We start from the raw sequence: 10,415 nt of genomic DNA, 5'->3' as shown, positions 1-10,415 counted from the left end.
TTACGCTGCCGCCTCCCAATGATTACTGACTGCACATCGAGTTGTACATAGCTAGTAAGGAACATATGTTCGAAACTAAAAAGAGATAGATGTAACGAGAGATAAGTGAAGTGAAATTTACTAGATATTAAAGTAGAAAGTACATACAACATAGGTGGATATAGTAACAATACCCCACCGTCAAGCATATGCATCGCCTCTAATTCCAAGAACCTGCATTTTCTAATAGCTGCTGGATCGAACGATTCCGGCTGCACGCGTCTGGCATGACAGGGCGACATATGGACGTAAAAAGTCAATTAAATTGAATCTGTGAATTATAATTTAATAACATTATCTTTGACACTTGAAATTAGAAATGAATTTAACGAAGTCGCATGTTTGACAAATTAACAACTTACTGATGACTGAAAAAGCGTCTTTTGACTCATTCCATTATTTTTACTCTGCCACTTGCAAATTTACTGATAGAAACGTATTAGTTTTTTATGAAACAAAGTTATTGAACTCGAAAATATTCGAGTACTCGCTAAAAATGTGGGTGCTTGAAAAAAACTCGAGTATTTGAAAGAAAAAAGAATTTTCTAATACACTAATTCGCGACTTAATTGAGTACATTTTCGATTGCGTTTGAAAAAAAACTAATCTATGTTTATTAAAGAACAAACTGGTAAATTGCGTTATACATTCAATACGTGTATACTTATACATACACACACACAAAGACGACAAAGGCTTGCTCACACGAAAGTAGGTACAGGTCGAATCCTCTTTTATACATAATATAAGCATCTCGGGCTGCGCGCGCGCGCGTATACTTATCGCTCCATTCTTCGCTCGCTGTCTTTCATTCTGCTTCTGTCCTCATGATTTTTCGCTTCCTCTGTCTCGCTCTCTCTCTCTCTCTCTCTTTCTCGCGGTCGTTTTCAGTGCTCTCCCTTCATCCTTGTATCCCTGCGATGCTGCTGCTGCTGCTCATGCCCGTTTGCTCGTCGTATTTCACGAGGCACTGCGCTATTCGTCAATGCGAGAGCTCGCTAAAAGATCGTCGGTTCTCGAGCTCGAGGAGCTTGTTTCGGCTTCTAGTTAGAATACAAAAAAGCCCGCACACAGGTATATACGGAGAGACTTGGGAGTTTTATTTCTTCACGCGTGCAGCGAAGATGTCCTCACACGCTGCTCTTTTATACTACAGCTTTTGGACCATACTTATGTACCATTTCCGGATCGTGTTTACCGAAGACTAATTGACTCGATGCCGTGATTTAAGGCTGTCGCGATAGTCGAGCATCAAAGCCTTTCCTGAATAGACACGCGCACGCAAAAAATGTTATAAATTACGGCTGATCTTTTCCGTAGTAGCGATAGTCCGTCGCGTCGCAACATCTAGGCGAGCTATCATTTATAGTAATTCGCAAGACGCCCCCGCGTGTGCCCAGGACTTTCTTATACACATACAGCTCGAGCGCAGAATTTCTGTGTTCTGATGCGACGGGAATTATTTAAATGGATTACCGTTTCGAGCTAACAGCTATAGCTATGTATACATAACGACTCGACGAGGCGAGTAAGGACGACGACTACGACGACTTTTCTCTGTTGTATACCCTATATAAGGAGCAGGGCAGGTATAAGCACGCACAAGAAGTTGGAATAAGTTTTAACTCTCGCTCTCTTGGGCTGATCTGCTTGGCGCGTCGCTTAAAATTTAGATAGATTATGAGCTGACGCGAAAAAAAGAGTCAAATATAGGCAAAGTCCAGTGGAACCGATCGGTATACAAGCTACATGGAAGGTCTTTAACTATGAGAAAAATGTAACAAATACAAACACACACACACACACACACACACACACACACACACACACACACACACACAGCGTATGGGAAGAACAGGGAAAAATAAGAATAAGAAGAAGAAGAAAAAGAGGAATAAAAAAAGGCTCGAGAGAGAAAGAGAAGAAGTCGAGAAAATGTTTAATGCCGTGGAAAGTAAAGCTTCAGGCAATTAATATCCATTATAGTGAAGAGGAAAAGCTGCACATCGCCTCGACGACAACGACTACGACGACTCGACGTTGCGGCGTCTAATTAAGCCACGACGTGGTCGCAGCTCGTCTCTCTGTCTCTCTTTTTCTCTCTCTCTCTCTCTCTCTCTCTCTCTTGGGCTTCTATACAGTTGCGCTTCCATCCAGCGAATTCCTCGTGATGCGAGCCATAACTATATATGGGTGATTATGAAAAAAGGCGAATTTTGTGTCCTGACTTATACAGGCCGTTGGCAGTTGAATTTGACTGTCCAAGCTTAAGGTTTCTAAAAATTCTTCATATTAGTTACTCTTTCATATATTTAGAAAGTTATTCGATTAATCATTCAAATTCGCTAGACAAAAGAACAGAAAATTTTCATTGTTTTAACATAAAAAACTGGCGTTGTATATGTTTGATTTTAATCTACCTAAGCATTCTGAAAGTTGTATTGTAGTGTATATTATACGCATCGCTTGCTTGACTCGGAAAAAGATCCACAAAGTTAGGTTGTATAATATAAAAAAATATTTTGAAAATATATTGACTACTAGAACCAAAATTCAAAATATTATGATCGAGTATGATAGCGACCAAATACCTTGACAATCATTCAAAGAATTCGATATAATTACTCGTTAACTATCAATCGTTAAAACATTATCAGTGGCATAAAAATTATTACAATTTCAGTGCAAGTGATAATCATCCGTATATATAAATCGGAGATGGGCCGAAAAAATTCAGAGTCTCAATCGACCAAGAAACATTACGTTCGAATTCGAAATGAAGTACTTATTACCGCTGCTCGTTCTGGCGATCGTCAAGCTAGCGATGGCGAGTATGCCACCTCCTCCACCTCCTTCATGGCCAGTAGGAAAGAAATGAGTACAATTAAATAAGTGAGTGGAAAATATTTCATTGAAATATTTTATCATAATATATTTTTGTTTTGAAAATTAAGGGCTATATACATAAAAATGTTGTAGGTGATCGCGATCGTCGCATAGTATAAAATTCCTTTGACTCATACGAAGAATCTATACAACTTGATTTTGATTTGATCGAAATAAATGATATATCTTATCTCTAAATTCTTGAAATCATGCTCCGACCCTTAAATTTAATGAAAAGGTCGTTCTGCCCTACGCTCGTTGCAGCTAAACAATTATACAAGTGTAGCGATCCCTCATCAATCAACACATTCCAATATCGCTTTGGATTTTTCATCTCTCAAGCAGCCTTAAGTCTCGAATTCGGTGACGTGTATATGTGTTATACCTACAGACGGTGGCGCATGTGCACTGCAGCATATACAATGTAAAAGGTAAACTCGATACAATAGCAGAACTTGCAGACGTATGCACACACACACGTATGGCAAAATAGCTGTAGGTTCATACGACGCTCGAGCTAGAGTGCATGTGTAATATTAAGTACTATATATATATACGCGCGCGAGGCTGTAAACGTTTGCGCCCCCGTAATCGCCCATACATGTAAGCGCATACACACACATGCACGAGTGCGAGAGACAGAGGCGAGAGATCCCCGTTGCATGAATATAATTTGCATACAAGTTGGTGTTATAGCTACTACTAGCACATACTAACACTGCCTGCTAGACTACTGCTACACAACTATTACTACTACTACTACTTCTACTGCTACTACTAGTACTATGCTGGTGCTGGTGTGTTATATATATCGTTGCAGGGCGCAAGTGAACGGTATCAGCTGGCTCGAGCGTATAAACGCGATTATGGGTGCCGACAGATGTAGGCGGCTGTGCACGAGTGTTAAGCTACATTACGTGTCTATTGCGCGAATATGTATAGAACAACGCGTACTGCAACTATTATTATTGCCATTCGATTCCTTGCACTATAATATTAGCGTATGCTCGACGGAGATACTGGTACGTTATGTGCATTCTCAAAGTGGCGTTGCAACGCGAATAGGCACTGCACCGCGTGAATTCTTAAATATGCATTACTCAAGTCGAGTTTGAATTTTGTTTTCGTTTCTTTTTTTCGTCGTCGTTTAATATACGTATATATGTACGTGTACGTACGAGCGGCGAAATTGCCTTGGACTATTGTTTAATCGACTCTCGCATTCTTTCGTGGCAGAGAGCTGCCGGCCGCGCGCTCAACAACTCGACCAGAGAGTCAACTGCATCGTTATATATACACTATTATGTACACAAAAGTCCCCAGTATAGCAGTAGCCATGCAGCAGCAGCTTTGAAAATTGCGCGCACGGCCCGCAAGAGCGATGGTAAAGTCGTGTCAAATTAAAGCCACTCGAGAGAGAAAGAGAGAAAAAGAGTTCGAGGCGTGCTGTAATCCACGAGTGTCTCCACGAGTATAGGCCTCAACATGTGGAGCCTTGAGTATGAGACGTTTTTCCCGGTCGCGCTTACCGATCATCGATCAATCGCGCGTCGATCGACGGTAGCAGCTCGCAACTACTGCAGCTCTCGGCCTATTGTGGCGGTGATGGCGGCGGCCATTACCATCGAATCACGGCGCGGTGTAACGCGACGAAGCGTAGATATAATAAATACCTTCTCGCGATCACGCGAATAAAGGAATGCACCCGCGCGTAATTTTTTGTTTGTTAAAGAGCTATATGATCTGTCCGCTGTTGTAAATATACCTTATACTTTCGTGAAGAATGCGTTTATGCAAATTGCGCATATATTCGAGTAAAAAGCGTGCACATATTAAATTTACGCGCGCATCATTATAAGCACTCTTGGCACTTGTGCGTGTGCGGTGGTCGTGTCGCTTGCGAGTTTCAATTCACCAGTTTCGTCGCCTCTTTTTCTTTCTAGTTCTCCCTCTCTCTCACCGTAATCGACGAATGCAAGCGTTCTTTTCTAAACAGTCGTGCGCGCGTGCGTGAGTATGTGTGTGGCTGTAGTGGCGGCACTGCACCGACTGTGCTTTTATTATTAACAGACATTAATTGCATACCGCTAGCGTGCGGTGCAATATATACAACACCCGCAGCATTTATGTATATTGTTCCACGCGCAGTCCACGGGTGACTTTGTGTGTCGCGCGCTCGAATGCGATCGGACTTACCGCCGCCGCCGACGACGACGAAGTTATAGGACTGCACACGCGTGCTTTAACACACTCACACACACACACGTACAAAAGCCTGCGCATGTTTACAATAATGGCATTGTTATACGCCGCTCGTTGGGGCCCCGCAGCACTTATATATATTATATAGCAGTCTGTTGCGCACATGTGTGTGTGTGTATGGGCCCCATAGTGCTCGTTAATAAAAGCGCGTGTACCGGCCGCTCTGGGGACTATACACGTTTTTTTCTTCCTCTTGTTTATCAAAAATATGTTGATTGCTCGGAATCTCGGTCTAAATTCGATTTGTGTAACACTAAACCAACTTCCTTCCTCTCCTTTTACGAGCGCACAGAAACGGAGTCTGAGACAGAGAGAGAGAGAGAGAGAGAGAGAGAGAGAGAGAGAGAGAGAGAGAGAGAGAGAGATAGAAAGCGAGAAAAGAATTGCTGCAGCGGTGTAAATGTGAGCCTGCGTTGCTGCGGGAGAGCTTGTATCGAGAGAAACAGACACTTTGTTCGTCGTTCTGTTTCCGTGGCTTATCTTTTGCATAATGTGCGTGCGCGACATATCCCCTAATCTATAATGGTCCGGGTCCAAGACAGAAAAGAGTCAGAGAGAGAGGAAGAGCGAGCGAAAGAAAGAAAGAGAAAGAGAGAGAGAGAAAGACGACTCTCGCAAGTATTTCGCAGTGTTTTTTGGTGGGAAAGACGAGATGATCGTCGTTTATATGTTTGATCGAAGCCGACGACGCACACTTACATAGCACACCGTAGCACCAAACACCAGCACTACTTGTCTGATCTTGCATTATAATATGCATCGAACGTAATAAAAAAAAGTAATAATAATAATGATAATAAAATATACATCACATCACATGTGCTGCGTTGTTCCTTCACTTCTCTTCTTTTTTTAAATCCTTTTTATTTTTGCGTAAATCCGATCGAAAATCGAGGATCCGTCGTCGTTGTTGTTGCGTCGATGAGACCCAACCTGAGCCCATGTTATATACGAAGGCGCCTCGACGTGGCCGAGCTATTTCTCGTTCGTGTGTATAATAATCGGGCCGGAGCATATCGGAGCGGACATTTTTTGGGGTGTTGCGCGTGTTTAGGATATAGCTTTACGCGTGTCCCGGCCGGCCTCGCCAGCTCTCCGATTACACCTTGTGCGCGGCCCTGCGGACTGTACTTGGGTTTCTTTCTGACCGCGTGATACTACATCGTATACGCATCGCGTATTATACTTATTAATAAACTCCAAAAATAAGCTAATTTGACGAGAATCAAATTGATGTATAAATTCCGGCGACCAAAAAAAACAACATTGTGTGCGACTTAATTTCTTCAAATCTTTACTACAATTGACAATAATAATGCTCAGATAATCAAGCGACGTAGGGTGACAGCACCAATGAATGAATGACCTCCAATGAATGAATGACCAAGAAAAGATTAAAATTAAAATATGAAAGGAAATTTTAACCCAAGTCAAAAAATTATTTTTATTTTATTGATGCTTGAAGTTTGTAATACAGTGGAGGCCGTTTATAACGAGGTCGGATATAGCGAGATACCGGCTATAACGAGCAGATTTTGGACATTTGGTTGGTTCCAATGCATTAGGTATAGGAAATTGTATCTATATAACGAGATCGATATAACGAGAAGTCGGGTATAACGAGCAAAATTTAGGAAAAATTTTGGGAAAAATTGACGTTTATAACGAGAAATTGCGTGTTTACACTCATAGCTAGATACTCGTACGCAAACTCAATAACACAGAATTATGTACACAAAGCTTACTTTAAGCAAGTTAATGATCAATTTTACAGTTGCTTTCGCAAGGAAAACGTATTTCTGGTACTTTTTTGTACAATTTGAAAATGGGAGATTTTAATCCAAAAAAAAACTCTATCATTCAAGATTTGCAAAACGGAAAATCTCATACCGACGTTTGCATTGCGTGAGAGTATAATAAAATCTTTCGAAGAATGCCGCGGGTCCGTTAAAAAAAGACGTGTTTGTAAGAATCCAGATGTTGATGCAGCCCTTTATAAATGGTTTGTTATGAAAAGAAGTCAAAATGTGCCCATCAATGGACCAATTTTACAATCCCCTATATTATAATTATTATTTGTAACCTGATTATTATATTATTATTATTTATAACAATGTAAAAAAGTAATCAATATATATAATAATCTCATCTTATTCTATGAATACATGAAACTGGTAAATAACAAAAAAAATATTGTAATTACTGCTCATGTCGGTTATAACGAGGACCGGATATAACGAGAACTTTTCGATGGTCCCGTGAATCTCGTTATAACCGGCCTCCACTGTACTATGATCAGTTTTAGTTAAACTAGCTTCACTTTTTTACAAAAATTTAAATAGAGTCGATAGTGAATGAATATATTCATTTACTGGGATAATGCGATTTGGCATGGCGCGATACCAGTAAATGAAAAGACAATGTTTTTGCCGTCCCGCCAACGTTTGGGGTTGGGTCGCAGACGATGCACGCAGGGCGCAGTGCGTACATCGTTTAGATTTACGTTAATTGTAGGCTAATTTTAACTTAATTTAAACTAGTTATTAAAGATGGCTAAAACCGAAACGAACAAAGGTAAACGTAAAATAAAAACTGTGAAAAAAACTGGACATAATGTCGATAAAATTCCCAACCTCTCAATGCTCTCTCATGATATAATTCATTCATTCACTGGGGTACCCCATTTTATTGAGTTATATCATTTATAACTTTATGAAATATTATTTTTCATGTATTTCAATTTTTTTATTTATGAAATAAGTCCCAACAAACACAAATTTTAATGCACGCTTGGAACTAATGCAAATTTATATTTTAAATCAATTGATTATAAGCATAATTCTGTGAATCCTTTCATTCACTGGTTCCGCCACCCTAACAAGTTTTGTTACTTTGTGTAATAATTTGCTCATTATATATGCATCATAGCTGAATTTAACTGCTGAGGGTGTCGGAGATACGCCATCTGTAGTTGATGATCTAACTACAAATTGTATTCCGTAAGAGATTGAGTATGCTAAAAATCAAAAAATTCGAGCGTACAGTTTCACAGGTAGCAAATGTTTACTTTTACTCGCAACGCGTTATTTATACATAAAAGATCGCGAAAACAACTAGCTCACGTGTCTGGTGAAATTTTACTATAGTGCATTGGACGTTCGAATCCTTGTAGTAATGAATAACAGGATGAGATGATACAGAAAAAAAAGGGAAATGGTAAATTACTAATATTTTATTGCTAACTTAAGTCGCGAAAAACAGAAAAGTGTCAGGGCACGTGTAATTAAACCAGTGCCTTAAATTTTATTTGTTGTCCAGTCCTGCAGACTATCTTTTATCTCAGCATGCTAAGAAGTCTCAATATAAACTTTTTGCAAGCTGACAAAAAAATACTTACGCAACTGAAGGTAGTTATCAATCTTACACGAGTGTTAAGTTTGCAGCCCAAAACGTAGGAAGTAAGATTAAGAAACTGCTGTCTCCGTTGCGTAATGTACTATTAATTACTAAGATTGTCCTTTTCGAAATCTTACTTAATCATGAATGGAAGAAGCTATAGGGGATGCAATTTCAGAAAAATTCGATTACATAATTTATGGGTGGCCTTAAAGAATTGATAGATTCGCGATACCTATCAATAATTAATTAATCGTTAAAACTTTATCGTCGAAATAAAAATCATTACAATTTTAGTGCACGCGGAAATAATCCGTGTATATAAATCGAGTATAGGCTGAAAAAATTCAGTGTTGGAAAAAGTTTAGAGAGTTTACTAAGTAGGCAAAATATTTAAATTTAAAATGAAGAACTTACTATTGCTGCTGCTGCTAGTTCTTGCGATGTCTAATCTATCAATTGCACTCGCACCTGATGCTGACCCTAACCGCCCTCCTCCTATTGCTTGGACCTATGACTTATTATCTATACATAAAACAACGCCAAAACCACCTGTTTACGCAAAGAAATGAGTAAGATAAAGAGGTGAGTTGAAAATATTTTATTGCAATCTTTTATCATAATATGTTTTTTGCTGAAAATAAAGTCAATAAGTATAAAAATGTTCTAGGTGATTAAAAATGTCGCACAGTATTAACTGCCTTGATGAATGCCAAAAATCAATACAACTTTATTAAACTGTACTATTGTCGAGAAAATTTGTTTCTATGATCGAAATAGATGATATGTCTTATGTCTAAATTCTTGAAATCATTTGCCCTTTTCATATAAAGTTTTATTAATATCAATTAGTTATAGTTGTAATTGTAATTTTCATTACATATAAGTTTCTGCGTGTACACACGCTTGCGAGATCTAAAATACCGTGCATTTCCTCCTCCATCCCGCGTACGCTCTTGCTTTTTATTCTTTCAATTCTCACTCGAGACCTCGTGTCGTGAGTGTGGGACTCGTTTAGTTGCGGATACTCTCTTTCTCGCTCGCTTTCTTCGCGCATTACTGCACGCGCAGCGATCGTGGACGTTTTCACAGGGCTGCGGCGGCAACGGATATGCACGCAGGCACCGGAATAAATTAGCCCCCTAAAAAGAGGCGATCTCTGACCGCTTGTTATTTCGGAGCGCGCGCACACACACACACACACACATACACACGCATGGCAAGGAATTCATTCCTGGCGGCGGCTGTGGCCACGAGGGAGTATAATATCTCGGCTGATCTTTTAGCGCCGGTGCTCTCGAGCTCGCGGCTAATTCTTCTTTCGACTTTTCCCTCGACGATAATTATCGACGAGCTTTTCGCGTTTATTCGCCAGCTGACTCTCCGCAGTCTCTCGCGTCCATTTTTCTCGTTCATTTTGACCCGCGAGCTCGAACCTCGACCATACCTCGTGTCTTTTCTTCCTTTTCATTTTTTTTCCTTGGCTCATCGACATTCAGCGTTTAGTTCGAGGCTAGAACGGCGACGACGACGACGATGATGATGATGGGCTCGAGCGAGCAAGCTTCTTGTAAATTGCTTCGCATAAGAGGCTGCCGAGTCGAGCGAGAAGAGGCTCTTTAAACTTTGGCCCTGGCCCGCGCGCACCATATATATATAGACGAGCCACGACGAGCTTTGCTGCTTTACGAGCGCGATGATATGACCGGGGCTAGCTCGCGCTGACTTTATATTACTTTGCGTCCGAAGCTCAGGGTAGTAGTAGCTTCTTCGAGTAGCAGCAGCAGCCGCAGCAGTGGCCGCCTCAGCTGCCTGTGTTATACTTGCTGCCG

At 40.4% G+C, this 10,415-nt stretch overlaps 2 long non-coding RNA genes across 2 annotated transcripts; both read left to right on the top strand.

Moving 5' to 3' along the window:
• The first annotated feature begins 2,783 nt into the window (after positions 1–2,783).
• Positions 2,784–3,132, top strand: LOC106649632. Its single transcript, XR_001339305.2, has 2 exons — positions 2,784–2,931; positions 3,019–3,132. It is a non-coding gene; the product is annotated as an uncharacterized LOC106649632 (long non-coding RNA).
• A 5,792-nt stretch (positions 3,133–8,924) lies between these two features.
• LOC106649631 lies at positions 8,925–9,384 on the top strand. The gene is made up of 2 exons (XR_001339304.2): positions 8,925–9,168; positions 9,254–9,384. It is a non-coding gene; the product is annotated as an uncharacterized LOC106649631 (long non-coding RNA).
• Positions 9,385–10,415: the final 1,031 nt, after the last annotated feature.

Source organism: Trichogramma pretiosum, unplaced genomic scaffold (genome assembly GCF_000599845.2).
Source record: "Trichogramma pretiosum strain Unisexual culture from Peru unplaced genomic scaffold, Tpre_2.0 scaffold43, whole genome shotgun sequence".
In the NCBI taxonomy this organism is placed as follows: domain Eukaryota; kingdom Metazoa; phylum Arthropoda; class Insecta; order Hymenoptera; family Trichogrammatidae; genus Trichogramma; species Trichogramma pretiosum.
This window is presented reverse-complemented; position numbering and strand designations above follow the sequence as displayed.